We start from the raw sequence: 16,943 nt of genomic DNA on the forward strand, positions 1-16,943 counted from the left end.
GCTTTCTCCGCGGTTTGTTGAAGGCCCTCGGGGCTAAAACAAAGTCCGAAGTTCTCACGGGGGTGGTGAAGGAGTCCATGTTTCCACGATTTCTAAAACACGCGCTCTTGGTAAAAGACAGCCTCTTCTGCCCGACGCTGGGCCTTATGGGGTGATGGTGCTGCGCTCTGATTGGCAGAGGGGTCATACGCCCCTCTTCTGGGTGGTTCACCCCATCCCAGAACCTGCCCTATTTTGGTCAAATCTGCTCTCGGGCCGGCCTGATTGGTAGAGGTTGGTGGGAGGAGTTGTTAGAGGGGTCACACGAATCATTTCCGGACGGGTCACCCCGCCCCCGGAACTAATCCTAATTGGTCAAATCTCCTCTTGGTCCTATCGGAACAAAACCCCTCCTGATTGGTAGCGGGGTGGGAGGAGGAGTTGTTAGAGGGGTCACAAGACCCACTTCCAGAGAGGACACCCCCACCCCGGAACTCGCCCTGATTGGTCAAAGCTCCTCTCTGGGAGGTCCTACGGGGCAAAACCCATCCTGATTGGTAGAGGGTGTGTGTGTGTGGGGGGGAGGAGTTGTTAGAGGGGTCACAAGACCCACTTCCGGAGAGGACACCCCGCTCCGGAACTCGCCCTGATTGGTCAAAGCTCCTCTTGGGGGGGAAGTCCTACGGGGCGAAACCCATCCTGATTGGTAGAGGGCAATGGGAGGAGTTGTTAGAGGGTTCACATGACATACCTTGCTTCCGGTCACGTGGCAGCCTTGACCCTGGAAGTAATACCCCATGGGGCAGGACTTCCGGTGTGTGTGTGTGGGGGGCAGAGGTCAAGGGGTGGGGTTAAAGGGGTCAAGGTGTGGGGTGGGTGTCACATGACACACCTTGCTTCCGGTCATGTGGCAGCCTTGACCCCGGAAGTAATGGCCCATGGGGCGGGACTTCCAGTGGGTGGGGCTAAGAGGTCAAGGGGCGGGGCTGAGGGGTCAATGGGCGGGGCTAAGGGGTCAAGGGGGCGGGTCAGGGTTTGATTGATGGTAGGGCCCTTATACTACTATGGAGCTTGTTAAGTGTATTAAATGAATATGACAGGGCTGCTTGCAATAGCAGGGGAATGGACTTGATGACCCAGGAGGTCCCTTCCACTCCTATGTTCCTTAATACAAAAAAAAAAAAAAAACACCAGCAAGAAATTAGCATCTCATAAAGGTGAAATCAGCTACTTTTCTGCAGCGATCACTCATACACAAGCAAAGGGTTGGGTTAAGTGATCTAACAGGCTCTCTCCCTCTCTACTTTCTAGGGAACAAATTAGCACATTCCAGGGTGCAATCCAGGCCAGTGAGGAATTGTGCCACTGCTCGCTCTGCAACCCTGGGTGCCTCACAATGCTTTGCTGTGTAGCTCCCACTTGGGTTGCTCACAAACAGGGCGCAACCTACACAATGTTAGTCTGAGTGTCTGTGTATAGCTACAGCTCTGGTCCAGCAACTCTGATCCCATCTGCCTGTCAGCAGCTCTCCAATCACACTCGGGCTTCCACCAGCCTCAGTTACCACTTGCAGGGTGACTCCACCAAACTCCCTGTCCCAAATTTTCCCAAAGTAGTATGTTCTGCACTATCCAGCCCTCTTCTGGACACTTCAGATATTGTAGGTCCATAGCCCCTGTGAGTGGACAATATACAACAGTTTACTACTTTAATTGGTGTTACCAAACAATTCAGTTTAAACACAACACTGGATTGGTTTTGATTACAGAATAAAACAAGTTTAACTACAGAGAGAGAGGTTTTAAGTGAGTACAAGTATAAGGCATTAAAGTCCAAAATGGTTACAAGAGCAATAAAGATTTCTAGTAACTAAAATTTAAGCTAGATTTGGTTCAAGGTAAAATCCTTACCACATTTTTCCAGCAATAGGACTGACCAAATTTTTAGGTCAGAACCCCTCCCAAAGTTCAAAAGCTAATTCCTTCATCTTTTCAGGTGAGAGAGAGAGAGAGAGAGAGAGAGAGAGAGAGAGAGAGAGAGAGAGAGAGAGAACCTGGGGTATTTTCACCCCTCACTTTTATAGTCCAGTCACCTTTTGAAATGCATTTTCCTGACAGTTACCCCTAGATAAAGTTCCTTCCCACTGTGAGGACAGAGAGAGAGTCCTGTAGTGAAAGAGGTTCCATTTCGTTGTTTGAAAAATGCTGACAGTATTTCTCCTCCTCCCCACAAAAAACTTTAAAAAAAGATCAGTTCTCAGTGAAAAACCTTTGATTTGTTTAAAAAAAAATTAACAGATCTAAGCAGAAGCATGAATCATAATCCACTCATTACTAATTTACAAAAGTTGTGTACATATGAGACATAATTTAGGAACATAAGGCAGTGGGAGTTTTGGGTGCTCAAGGACTGAAGGCAGAAGACATCTCTGAAATAAATTCAGGGTCACTTGACCATTACATGTATTTTACATTTCTCAGTTTGCCATACAATTTAGAGCAATGTTATGCATTAAATTAGTGATAAATCTATTTATTATTAAAAACAAAGTTTATGCACCTCAGGAAGCTGTCCAGAAGTTCTTGGTGAAGGTCTAAAAGCGTAACACTCTACTGTGTCTTTGCTGGACGTCCTAAATAAGGGACAGTAGATAGTTATGCTGCCCCAGGACCAAACTAAGGACTCAGAGTCACAATCTAGTCCTTGATTACCAGTTTGCTTTGGGGGGGAAGTAATTTGTGTCAGCCCTGTAACCAGTACAGATTGCTCCTATGACAGCACAGCTATGCTAGCAGGGGAGTAGCAGCCCTATGGAGGATCAGAGGGGTAGCCATGTTAGTCTGGATCTGTAAAAGCGGCAAAGAGTCCTGTGGCACCTTACAGACTAACAGACGTATTGGAGCATAAGCTTTCGTGGGTGAATACCCACTTCTTCAGATGCAACTATGGAGGCCACTCTCCCTCATGCACTTCTGATGGCAATATGGGAAACACATGCATAGGAACAAAGCGGCAGGGTCTTAGCCAGGGTCTCAATTATGACCTCAGAGACTAAGTTCTTTGGGTGTTATCTGGACTGAAAATCAGACTGCAAAGCTTTACCAAAAAAAACAGGCTCGCTCATTAAATGTCTAGTCATTTACAGCTGGTTACACACTGATAACATTTATGTGCAAATAATCATTTCATGAAACACTGCTGAGCTTCTCAACAAATTTGTAACATGTTGTTCAACCAGTTCCATCTTGAGTCAGACTGAGTAGGAACCAGTGCCTCCCAGTATTTCAGTGTCTCCAGTTCAAGTCCTGGCCAAGCACTGTAACAATACTGTGCTAGATTCTGAGCTGGTGACGTCAGTGACACAATGCTGACTTACACCGGCTAAGGCTCTGGTCCATTGTTTTTAATTAACCTTTTAATTAACCTTTTTCAAATGTCCAAACAGGTTTCTGTTTTGGTTTAGTTTGTGTTTTAGCCACAAGCCTGTATCAGTTTTTATGGCTCCTGAACCAATCTGTGCAGTCTGCTTTCCAGTCATAGGAGAAGGCCTGGTTACAGCCCAACTGCTACTGCCCTGCCTGCACACACCCTCCCTGAAAGTAAATGAGAGTGGAAGTGCTCTGGAGCCAGATTAGAGGGTGCTTTGGAGCCAGATCAGCTACAAAATCAAGGCCTTAAACAATGGAAGGCAGAAAGTTCACATACCACCTCACCGAATTCGCCTCTCTGAGATTGGATTTGTTTAAAACACCCAGGTTCAAAAGTTACAACTTTTAACTGCCGCCACAGAAAGTTTTGTAATATCATATTAATTTTTAAGATTTTGGAATATTAATAGGCAGTGACAATCTTATGTAGTATACTTGGTGATATAAGCTCCAATTCAGTAAGGTATTCAAACTCATGTCTAACTTCTTAAGCACAAGCAGTATCTTTGAAATCAGTTATCCCTGCCATGGAGGTTAGTGAAACTAATATGCTTAAATCCAAAATGCTGAAGTGGAGCTGTATTCACTGCTGTTTTCTCAACCTTACTCTGCATTAAGGGCCTGATCTCTATACTTACCCATGTCAATATTTTACTCATGCAAGTAGGCCCACTGATTTCAACTTCATTGTTTATATTAATTATCTTGTCTTAGGATCCAAGATGTAACTGCATCTTTTTGCTGTAATAAATGAGTATAGTCTAAGCCAAAGCCAAATAATACATAGTGTGACAAGCAAAAGATTAAGCATGGGATTTTCAAAAGCCCCTAAGTAATTTAGGTGTACATGTCCCATTGAAAAATCAAGCCCAAATCCTAAGGCACTTAGGGCAAGATTTTCAAATGTGTATAAGTCACACAGGCAAAACTAAGAACATTTAAAAAGTTTACATCCAAAAAGGGAAATAGAACTGAGTGATCTTAAATAATAAAACTTAAGTAAGGAGAAAAAATTGATAAAGTGGACAACTTTATAATCCAATTTCTTTTTACAGTATCCTGTTCCAGAAGGGCAGCCAACCTTGTGTGTCATTTTTTAAGCTAGCTCTTTTTTCCATGGCTAAAATTCTATCCAAGGTTTTTTCTGCCTTTAGGGAGAAGTCTACTAATCGATCATTTCTGCTTTGTTTGATATGAGTTAGCTCAATAAGTAAATGCTATTGTTTTTAGCCTATTTTAATAGAAATTGTGGCCTAGGACATTGGAACAAACCCTTACTCTTTACAACATAGAGGGGATAGAATCGAGGAGAACTTTGCTGTCATGGAGAAGGCAGGGTCAGTACAATGTCTTCTCCTTTTGAAAGACAACTTTTGGTGTATGATAATCAAACCTGAAGGAATGGATGAATCCTCATATATATAATTCCACTGTAACTTTTCCTCTGGCATTTTCTGTTCCCTCCTTGATAGATCCTTGAGTCCTAATCACATTTTTGAGCACTGCTGTGTATTGAGTATACCTGTCCATGAATCAGGACTGCTAGATCTTTTCTCTCAACTAATTGTATGTGTCATTCATTTCAGAGCTTTATTTATGTCTTTTCAACACAAACCTGACTGTATAATAATGAGGATTACTGGCATCAAAAATGCTGAACTATTAAACAGACATTATGCGAAAATATTGTACTGTACATGTTAGAGAAATGAATGTCAGTATTTCAAACTTCCTTCACCGGTTAATTTCTGCCCTAGCCCTTATTCTGGGTCTTCATCCCACAGTTTAAAGGCCAGGCTCACAGAGCTAGAATTTGGCAAGTTAAGAACTAATCATCCGGGTGGTACTCATGTAGGAGATTTCACACCTTACTTTGCATTTCTCTACACTGAATTTCATCTGCCATCAGGTTGCCCAATAACCTATTTTTGTCAGATCCTTCTTGAGTTCCTCAATCCTTGACAGTTTTCACTACATACTAGAGAGGCAATGTGGGCGAGTAATATCTTCAGGAAGAAGAGCTCTGTGTAGCTCAAACGTTTGTCTTTTTCACTAACAGAAATTTGTCCAATAAAAGATATTACCTCACTCATCTGGTCTCTCTCATATCCTGGGACCAACACAGCTACAACTACACTGCATTCACAACATACTGTCTTTTTGTCTGAGTCGCCACTGGATGTCACTCTTTCGCCTCTGAAATACAGCTGCACATTTATCTGGCTCCAAATAATGAAGTGTTTAAAGACAGAGCTGAATGAACCAAAAGGCCCAGGCCCAGCACACAATTTTGCAGCTTCCTCTACACCGTTACAGAAAGAACAGCCTCTACAATGACTGTAATCACTAGGGTTGCCAACTTTCTAATCGCACAAAACCGAACACCCTTGCCCTGCCCCACCCTGCTCTGAGGCCCCACCCCTGCTCACTCCATCCCCCTCCCTCTTTTGCTTGCTCTCCCTCCCCTTCACCAGGCTGGGTCAGAGGGTTAGGGTGTGGGAGGGGGTGAGGGCTCTGGCTGGGGGTGGGGGCTCCGGGGTGGGGCCAGAAATGAGAGGTTCAGGGTACAGGAGGGGGCTCAGGGTTGGGATGTGGGAGGGGGTGCAGGCTCTGGTCAGGCAGTGCTTACTTCAGGCAGCTCCCAGAAGCAGCTGGCATATCTGGCTTCTAGGCGGAGGAGCCAGGGGACTCTGTGCGCTGCCCATGCCCCCAGGCACCAATCCCGCACTCCCACTGGCCACAATTCCTTGGCCAATGCGAGTTGCGGAAATGGCGTGGGGGGGGGGGTGCATGGAGCCCCCGTGGATGCCCCTGCACGTAGGAACCAGACATGCTGGCCACTCCAGTTAGCTGCGCGGAGCCAGGGTAGGTAGGGAGCCTGCCTTAGCCCCGCTGCACCGCCGATCAGACTTTTAGCGGCCCAGTCAGCAGAGCCACCACGGTCCCTTTTCGACTGGGTGTTCCAGTCGAAAACCAGACACCTGGCAGCCCTAGTAATCACCCCATTTGAGAGGCAGGTGGGGAAGCAGAAACAACGTGGCTTGACTAGTAATCAGGAAGGCCCTGAGGAGCAGCATATGGTCAGCTGGCACACAGTTAGCAGCAGCTCTAACAGTGCTGGATAATGCACAAGAAAAGATGCAGCAGAATACTGACAGTGCATAGTAGAGAAGTTGTTTGCCAGCTTGTGGGTGTGTGGGGGCGTGGAGAAATGGGATGAAGAAGCAATACTCATGAAGACGAGAGGGGAGTGGATAGGAAGTGTAGAATGGGCTGAGATGTTTCTGTGAAAAGAAAGTGTTGCAATATGGTGGGAGTGGTGTAACCCTAACATTTCTGAGCTGCTCCAAGTGAACCTTGTTAGTAGTGTGCTGTAATTAGAATTACAAATGCTGCGGGGTGGAAGTGGAAGTCCTGGTGCAAAAAAAAAGTCAGAGGTCTGCGAGCACAGATTGAGGTGATGTAGCCTTGTGAAAGCCAGAGCTTTAAAAGGAAAGTATTGGATGTTTGATCTATTTCCATTTTCCACATTCATCACAATTTTCATCTCTCACGCTATAATCACGTGTACTTGCAACAGCATCACTGCCCAAGTGTCTTTTATTACCAATTTTAGCTATAATTTATAGGCAGAGTTGATAGCACCACCTACTATTAAGGATTACCACCACTTCCATTTATAAGACCCCATTTGTATTACTTATAACTTTAACTGTTTGGTCTGAATTTTCCACACCGTCTGCCTCATGCTGAAGTTTTTTGGAAAATTTCAGCCAAAATGGATCAGCTGTTTCCAAGAATGAGGCAAAAGAAAAATACGGGGTCTGTGTAATCCTAATTTGGCCCCTTTGCAGGTATGCATTATGATTAGAGCTGGTTGGCAATTCTCCAGTAGAACAGTTTTTGCCTTCCTCTGCCACATGGGGCCTGTGTAGGTTTAAACTAGCGTAAAGGGTGAACACTGTATAAATTGAAGTCTTTAAACCAGGATTTGAGGACTTCAGTAACTCAGCCAGAGGTTATGGGTTTATTTCAAGAGGGGGTGGGTGAGGTTCTGTGGCCTGCAATGGGCAGGTCAGACTAGATGGGACCATCGTGATCTTCTGGCCTTCCAGTCTATGGGTCCATTGGAAAATGCTGATTCAGCAGAATTGAGACGTTCTACAGGAATGTGTGTTATTTCCATCAAAACCATGAATGGAAACCAGGAAGATTTCCAGTGGAAGCCTGTCTCGTCTGCTTGCTCACTTCCAAGGGCTTCTAGGCCCCATGCCAGCCCACCTGGAGGGCTGCCACAGAGCTGGAGCTTCTAGTATTTGTAAGGTCCCCTATTCCTCAAGGAGTATAGCTTGAATGTAAGGAAGCCCTGGCAATCCCCAGCCAGCAGGACAGCACACCTTGAACCTTTGGCATCCAGGTGTACATTCAGGGTACTCCAACTTATACCAGGGATCAGCCCAGCACAACAATCAAGGGAACCTTTGTCCCTCACTTTTTGATCTTGGCTCAGAAGCAACTCAGCCAGACCAGAGAATCAGGGCCCAAGGGTTTTTTGTATTGTTTTTTTATTAAATTTCCCCTCCTCCCTCTGCTTTTGTTCCTTTCTGATGCATTCAGGATAATAAAAACAAAAAATACATAATATGCAAATAAAATGCATAAATCCATTAAACAAGCAACACTTTTAACATTCCTATATAGCCTGTTCCTGTTCTCACTGCAGTCAATGGGAGATTAGTCATAGATTTAACTGGGAGCAGGAACAGAACCAGCATTTCTGGGGCTGGGGTATCCAAGCACTACCCCAGTGCAAATAATAAAGCAATAAATAGTCATCCTGATGAAGTTTAGCATCTGATACAAATGTGGTGAGAGGGGGCAATATTTTATTTCTTAAGGTTTTACTAAATAAGTGATGAACTTATGGTAAACAATTATCATGATGCAGAGAACAAGACATTGATGTTCCCACCCTCTGAACAGACCAGAGACAAGAATACAGAAGTGAAGAAAACAATTTTAAGGGCTAAATGCTCTTCTTAAACTGGTATCAACTTGGAGTAATTCTATTGAAGCCACCTGAATTATTCAAAGTGGATGCCCCTGTAACTGGGAGCAAAATTTGGTCCTATAAATAAACCCACCGTTCCATATCTCATCAAGTTAGCAGTGCAGTGTGCTATCTGCAAAGCCGTTTTACTCATCTAGTCTGGCATTCTGAAATTCCCATCCAGCTCCAAATAAGATCTAAGGTCAAATTCATATCCTTCCTGGGATTTGTTCTTTCGGGTACCTCAGATAAGAGCAAAAGGATGTAAACATCAAGCTAAAATTAACCCCTAAGCCTAGCTTTTCTTAGATTTTCCTGCACACCCTCCTGATCTTTGCCCGCTTCTCTTATATGCTAGGGGTTGTACAAGCTGCACCTGTCCCAGTGAGTCAGCAGGAGTTACTTCACAGTTTTATTCAAGGTTATAACTCAGACCAACAGCATGGGTCAACATAAGAGCACTCAATCTCTATGCAAGGTCAGAGATCCTGCCAGCCTGCCAAATGTTAGAGACATTTAGGGACAAATACCTATGCAACCCCAGTAAACTTGACGGTGTAACCAGAATTTGGCACTGAAAGAGGAGTTACAATTACTTCTTATTTCCAATCCCGGCTCTTTTTTCACTGCATCAAGGTGCTATAATGACATAAAATAAATATTGTATTACTGAGGCCAAAATTTTCAAACCTAAAGTCAAGCACCTAAATAATAGCGACCTGAAGTCAATGTAAAACTAAAGCAACTACCTGTTGGCATACACCGCAACATCATTGTTCACAAATATAAAACACACATGCATGACATCTCTATTATACAATGACCAAAGCATGGTATAAAGTGCTACCTATGTTAAACTGAGACTTAAGCAGGCTGCTAAGGGATCCAACTGGGTGAGTACTCAGAAAAGTTCAAATTCCATTTGTCATATATTCACCCACATGGGCATTGCCGCCTCAAGAAGCTGGTACGTCAAGAAAAATACACCACAACTACTGTCCCATGTAGCCAATATGTGTCCCTTGATATGTCAGCATTTCAGAGGAGAAGCATAGCTTGCAAGAGCAGAGGCGGAAATGGAGAACAGTAGTGAAAGGGCTAAGATTTGGATAAAGAGGAAATTTTAGTAAGTCCTGGCTTGGGGATACATCCTGAAAGCAACATATTAGCTTTTCTTTGCAATTAGATTCCCATAACTCCAGTATGTTTGGGTCAGAGGCTGTCTTTGAAGTCAGCTTCCTACCACACTGTTAAGATATATTTATTTCGCAAGGTCTCTAATATGAAACACCTCTATAAATATGGTATTACAGGGCATCTTTAAACAGATTGCTGAATGTTTTCTTAGCTTAGATTTGCCTGGATTTAGATGCACAGAAAGAGTATGGTTGTGTTCAGCATTTCATAGGCCACAAAGCTGGCTAACCGTGTTCTGAAAGTCATCATCCACATGGGGTATCAGATATGTTTATTGTCATGTGGTTTTATGAGGTTTGTAGTGTTTTCTGTACAGATACCACCTGAAAAGGTCATATCATGCTCAGATGTGGCAACTCTTCCCTGAGGGTTATTGTTTACATGTTAGAAAAATTATTTCGAAATGCCTTCAACTCCACCTCCTCCCGCCAATGATATCTAAGTGTTGCAATACCAAGCATTTACTAACTTTTTTTTTCTACGCTGACTTTGCAGACAATGTGACAACACAGTTTATTATAGTCTGAATGGTAAAACACCGCCACCATTGAAAAGCATGGAAATAATCAAGAGAGAGTAGGATCACTTGCCTTCAGTAACATCTGCATGGGATCTCAGATTTTAAGGACTCCCAAACTCTTTATATAGTTGTCACTCCTTATTAGTAGTGGCAAATAATTTGTAATGACTACAGTAATTTATTTGATGGATGTTCCCAAATTGTGCATGAACAGATTGTGATTTACTCCAATTTCATTGTTTGAAATTATTTGTCACATAATTTCAGCAAATACTTGTATTTCTTTACATTGTTTGCAAGGCAGCTGTATTTACAATTCACGCTACACACAGAGGTCATGTGGTATGTTTATGTTTCCTTGACTGGACTGGACTAACTCAGATTCAAGTTTCTGGTGTGAATAATTGCAAATACAAATTTTAAACTAATATTCTGTGAATACTCCGCAATTGTCACCTAATACTGTTTCAAATAATATCTAAAATAACCTCACGTGCTTGTATATTCATGGAAATCAAATATAAGGTACACTAAGAAAGTCATTCCCTTCTGGTGTCCTGGCCATATAAAAGGTTTATGAGTCTGCCCTCATTGGAAGCAGTAGGAGTTGGGCAGAGATTTTTAAAGGCCATTATGCCCTAAAGATGTAAACAGGCATCCCTGGGAGTTAACCACTTAGGAGCTTTTGAAAATCCCAGTATGTGCCTATCTTTGACTTTAGTGGCCTAAAGATCTTTAAAAATCTGGCCCTTAGTCCTTTAGCTCAAGTGATAAAGGCTTTTAGCAATGAAAGTCCCCAAGCAGGCTCAGTTACAAAAAAAACACAAAATGATCACAAGCAGTTAAAGCAAATTATTTGAAAAATGTAAACAAATTTGTGGAATTTTCTATTATTTGTTTAACTCTACAAAAGGGTCAGCACAACAACCCTGTTTCAGTATGAACAGTCCACTGTTTTCTAGACAGCTGTAAAATCTTTTAAGAAACGAAGCAGTAAAATGAACAGCAACAAAGAGGCTGCTTGATCTCCTGTCCCTGAACACCCCAGATACAATTGCAATACTTGGTTTCCTGGTATCCTGCTTTCAGCAGTTCAAAACAATTTGGGATAATGAGTTGTGCCAGTGCTATTTCATATTACACACACACTAAAGCACTCAAAAATCAGGAAATACCAAAATTAAGGCTGCCTGTGCAATTTTAATTGGGCCCCCTTGTGCATATCCATTATGAAACAGTGTTTAATTACATGATATGTACTATTTATTTCCACAGGACCCTTGCCTCATTCCGTGCACAAAATGGACAGTGTTCACTTAATGAGGAGCTATTCTGTATTTTGTTTGAACAACAAGGAAAAATGTATGACCCTATGCCTTATTTACTACACATTACTCCAACCCTGCTCTGAAGATAGAATTATTAATATCCTCATGGTCTTTTCTATGGCACTCATCACAATGGTATCCAAAAGCTTCACAAACATTCGTGAATTTATTTTCACAAAAACCCTGTGTAACGAGGAAACATATTTTCTACATTTTAAAAATGGGGAACTAAGACACAGAGACATCCACTGATTTTGGTGCTCATTTTGATATGCCTAGGATCTGATTTAGTATTACGTAGCATTTTATATGTTCAAAGCACCGCTCCCGTTGACTTCAGTTGCGCCTTTGAGTGCTCAGCACTTCTGTAAATGAGACCACGTGTCTCATGTTGGGTACCCAGAAAATGATGAACATGCAATTAGTGACCCTCCCGCATAGTGAAAAGTTTGGTGTAAGTGACTAGCCCGGCACACACAGGAACTCTGTGGCAGAGGTAGGGGTAGAATCCAATTCTCCGGGGCAGCATTCTCTTTCTGCAAGCCTCTGACTCATTCATAGGCACTGACTCCGTGGGTGCTTTGGGGCTGGAGCACACACGGGGAAAAATGGTGAGCGCTGAGCACCCACCAGTCAGCTCCCCACTACCACTCTCAGTGCCTCCCGCCCGCTGGTGGGCCCAACGGATCAGCACCTCCTCCTCCCTCCCAACACCTCCTGCCTGCCGTGAACAGCTGTTTCACAGCATGCAGGAGGCTGGAAGGGATGGGGGAGGAGCGAGGACGTGGCACACTCAGGGGAGGGGAGGAACTGGGCAGGAAGAGGCTGAACAGGGATGCAGCTTGGTCGGGAAGTGGCAAGACAGGGGTGGGAGCCTTGGGGGAAGGGGTAGAGTGGGGGCGGGGCAGATCTGGGGCTTGAGCACCCCCTGGCATTTTGAAAAGTCAGCGCCTGTGGCCTCATTCACTACATGCCTTCCAATTTCTGCAACAAATGGGATAGGGGACCACAGACAACAGTTTCCTTCACTATCCAACCCTGATTCATACCCAGAGCAAGCCCATCATCATGTGCACTGAATGAGGCAGGGGTCTTGTGGGAAAAATAGTATTTTATCATGTGATTAAAGACAGTTTATAATGCATGCACACATCAGGGCCAGATTAAAGTTACAGAATACATAGGCAATCTTAATACTGGCATTTCCTAACTTCTGAGGGCTTGCATCTAGTGACTCTCAGCCCTCCTCTGTGGCTCTCAGCCCCAGTCTCCTTGCTCAGCCAATTGCACTCTCTCTCCCAGTCCCAGTTCTCTCTTCCCCAGCCTCCAGTCCCAGTTTCCACCACCACCCACCCCAGGCACCTTGTCCCAATCTCCTCCCGCTCCATAGCCCATTCAACTCTGGTCCCCTCTGCATTTGAATCAGGCAGCTTCCTCCTCCACATTGCCTGGCCCAGCAGGGGGTCATTGGGAGCCCAGGAGACCGTCTCCCTGGAGCCCATAGCCTGCAGCAGCTCAGAGCTACAACTGCAAAGAAAGTTCTGCTAGGCCCAAGACGGGGAGCATGCCCAGTGCACATGGAATCTTAGGGAAATTAAAATCAAAAAGCCTGCACTGAGCATTTGCAAACAAAGGCCCTGCACCAAATTTCAAGTCTCTGATCCAAAGCATAGGGGTGCTAGAGATTTTCAACAAAAGGGTCACCAGAATCTTTTAATGTTGGCAAAACATATTTTTCCTTAGCCTTTCTGAAAAATGGCTGAACCATTTTGGATGAAATTTTCCAGACAAATGCAGCCTTGGGCAAATATGCAGCAGGGAATATTTGGGAAGCAGTTAAAGTTTGGCAAATCTATAAGAAGCTGAAAACATGGTCTTATAATAGGAAGTGCTAGGCAACCTTAATAATAGGCAATGCTACCAACCCTACCAATAATGAACCTAGATTTTTTTTCACTCCACCTCCAGGTTTATTTAATTGAGGCATTTCAAGGTAAGGCCAAAGGTGAGGGCAATATCAGGCTGTCTGACAATGCACCAAGCCTAGCCAGTCTGATAACTGGTTGTATTTTCTGTTAAGAATCTTTTTTTACTATAATCTGATAATCCTTTGGAAATGGTTATCTTCAAGTCAGTTAAATATTAAAAGATCACCTTCTGGCACACTTGTATCAATGAAATGGTGACACAGCATTCAGATAAGCCTCTGATAAGGATATGTAAATTTTGACAGTGTGTTTATCAACTGAGTGATTGTTCACATAGAGATAGTTCACACAGAGAGCAAAATGCTCAGATGTCATCTGAAACAAAAAGAAAAGGAGGACTTGTGGCACCTTAGAGACTAACAAATGTATTTGAGCATAAGGTTTCGTGAGCTTATGCTCAAATAAATGTTAGACTCTAAGGTGCCACAAGTCCTCCTTTTCTTTTTGCGGATACAGACTAACACGGCTACTACTCTGAAATCTGAAACAAAAACACTGGTAACAGAAACATGGAAAGGGAGATAAAGAATAGCTATGGTGGATTTAGCACATTGCCAGAAATGTGAAAGGCAACAGACCCAATTCTCCTCTCACTCACACTTTCTGCACAACATATAACTCATTTAATTGCTGTGGAGTTATCCTAATTTAAGTGAGATTCACCAGAATCAGACCCAATGTATTTCTGTATGTAGGTAACTAGGTACACCAATTTTAAAGAGAGACACTGTCAACTTGAAATGTATCAGTTTTTTAAAATTATTTTAAATTAGCTTTGAAGACCCTAATTGCTCCAGAGTTCCCCCTGACCATTTTTGCAATTTTACATCTCTTTTTTTCAATAAAAAATGTCCTCCCCCGTTGCGTGAAAGACCCTCAAAAAGGGAAACTGAGTAACAGACTATACAAAGAAACCAGTCAAACTGACTATAATCTAGGTGATACACACAGTAAACAAACTGGAAAACAAAACAAAAAAACCCACCAAAACCTTTTTCCTAATCTCTTCTATTTGTAGTAAATGTAGCTGTTCCCTGTAACAAACTGTAGGAAAAATGTTTTCAGACAGAAGTGTGACTTCTAAATTGAAAGGGCCCCTTTAAATTACCACGTTTTTAAAGTGATAATCTGTTCTCAAAGCCCCTGGTCTTATCTGGAAAAGTCACAGGAAGCTACCGACTCTTCTGAGTTATACCAATGCATAACCATAAACTTCAGTGGGGTTGCACCAGCCAGGGTAACTTAGAGAAGAATTTAAATCTGGGCCTTTCAACTAGGCACTGGGACATCAGTGTCTAGTTAGAAGGCCCTGATTTAAAGGAGAGGAACGTGTACTGAAGTTCTGAACTGCTGGTAAAGGGCTGGCTTTTGCCTGCAATTTAGGATTTTATTTGCAATTACAAGTCATGGCACTTTTAGTACTAGACTTTCATGATTCTGTCTTTTCACTGTCCCATCTAGCAACAGGATAAAGAAGAGAATCAGATACTAGCATGGATGCTGCTCTTTTTCAGGCCCCAAGAGTGTTTCAAGAGTGTTCTGGAAGCAGCTTGTGCCCACATCATGCATTGTTTATTATCCACACTTTGCGTGAATGACCTGGTATCTTGTTTTTGTCTTTGTGTGGTATTTTAAGTGAGCAGGGCTTTCCATTCTCCCTGTTTCTCAGCACATATGTATTTAGCACAGTTTGTCCCGTTTGTGTAGAATTGGAGAAACCTCTGAGGTTTAAAGAGAGATTTTGGCAGGGAGGGCAAAAAAAGTATCAGAGTTAAACATAAATCCATTGAACATCCTGTACTTTTCCAAGCTTACCTTGTCACTTGTTCTATTTGTTAAAGATATTTGGCTCTATAGGAATTTTTGGCACAATTGCTTAAAAGGCTTTAATTTAGCCTCCCTTTGCAAATTATCAAAGGGTAGAACTATTTGCAAGGGCAAATGAGGGTTTTAAGCTGTCTACTTTATTTCTGGGTGTAATCAAAGAGACCTCTACATGTAATTATTTGCAGTTGTAAATGAAGAATCATGCAAAATTGTGCCTGTAATTATTGGAGAGTACAAATATTGCAGGAGCAAAAGGGAGATTTGTATTAAGTATGATGATGATGATTGACAACAGGCCTTCAGAAACTATTCTTCCTACTACTTCAAACTTCATCCCAAAAGTATCCATGAAAACTAATGCCATCCAAAATCATTAACAAGGCATGGTAAAAACTCCATAGTTGTAACTTGCTACCCATTTTAAGGGTTTGTTTTGACCAGCTTAGTGTGTGTGTGGGGGGGGGTGGTGGTATCGTGCCTGCCTCAAACTTCTTCTATGTGATCTCTGGTCAGAAGAGAATTTTTATTTTTTTATTTTAAAGTTTCAGGTTAATTGGAAGTAGCATTTTTCAGCCATCGGATTTTGATAGACAAATCAGAGTTTATAAATGCCATTGGCCAAATAGCTTTAGTTCAGAGCAGTGGTGTAGTGGTTAAAAAAAAAAAAAAAAAAAGAGGAAGGAGTGGATAAATTAGCCTAAACTCCGTATTCCTCAAAGGAGAAGTGGGAAAACTCTGTTTACCCACATTTACCCTTGACTACACTACTGGTTCAAAAGTCTTAGAATCCCACAGACAACAGTGCTTGTAAATTCCATAGGCCACATAGCTCAGTGCCAAGATTTACAAAGTTAGGACTCTAAAATGAGGTTCCTAAATCCATTAGGCACCTGAAGAAGTACCTTGATTTTTCAGAAGTGCTGAGCACTCAGCAGTTCCTGTTGGCCTTTGCTGGTTCTGGGAATAGTGCACAATCTGGCTCAACAAAATTCCAAATTATGCTGGTTTTGCCAACATTGCCTGCCACCACTTCTGGATCCGTAGGTCTATTTCAAGAAATATATAGGCTATGCCAACAACACTGCAAATTTCCCTATACCCAGACCCAGACATCCTAAGACGACCCACTGATAACAGAGTACAGATGACAATTTATATGTCAAAGTCAAGAGAGAAAATGATAGGAATTAGAGAGCCTGTAGAAAAGAATTTGAACTTCCTGCTTCAGGTGACGCATTACTAATTAGAATATGAAACAAACCTATTCATATGGTTTAATCAAAGAAATATTTAAGTTATGCAGCCGTCATTATAATTTATGGTGACAATTATAATTTATTAACCTTTGAATAAAAACAAAGGCTTTTTGAAAATCAGAAATTTTTGTTAATAATTGTTAATATAGTATAATATAAAACAATAATAAAGGAGAACTTCATTAGACTACTGTAGTTTGAAAAACTAAATATAGAAAAAAAAATCAAGAAATTCAAAATTAAAGTTCCACAGACAATCTTTATGTTGTCACAAACTTTTGGTATCCTTGACCTGTCTACACATGTATTCCTGAGACACTCTTATAAATCTCAGATCATAATTCTACAATTCTCAGTATGAGCCATACAA

Source organism: Natator depressus, chromosome 5 (genome assembly GCF_965152275.1).
Source record: "Natator depressus isolate rNatDep1 chromosome 5, rNatDep2.hap1, whole genome shotgun sequence".
Taxonomy (NCBI): domain Eukaryota; kingdom Metazoa; phylum Chordata; order Testudines; family Cheloniidae; genus Natator; species Natator depressus.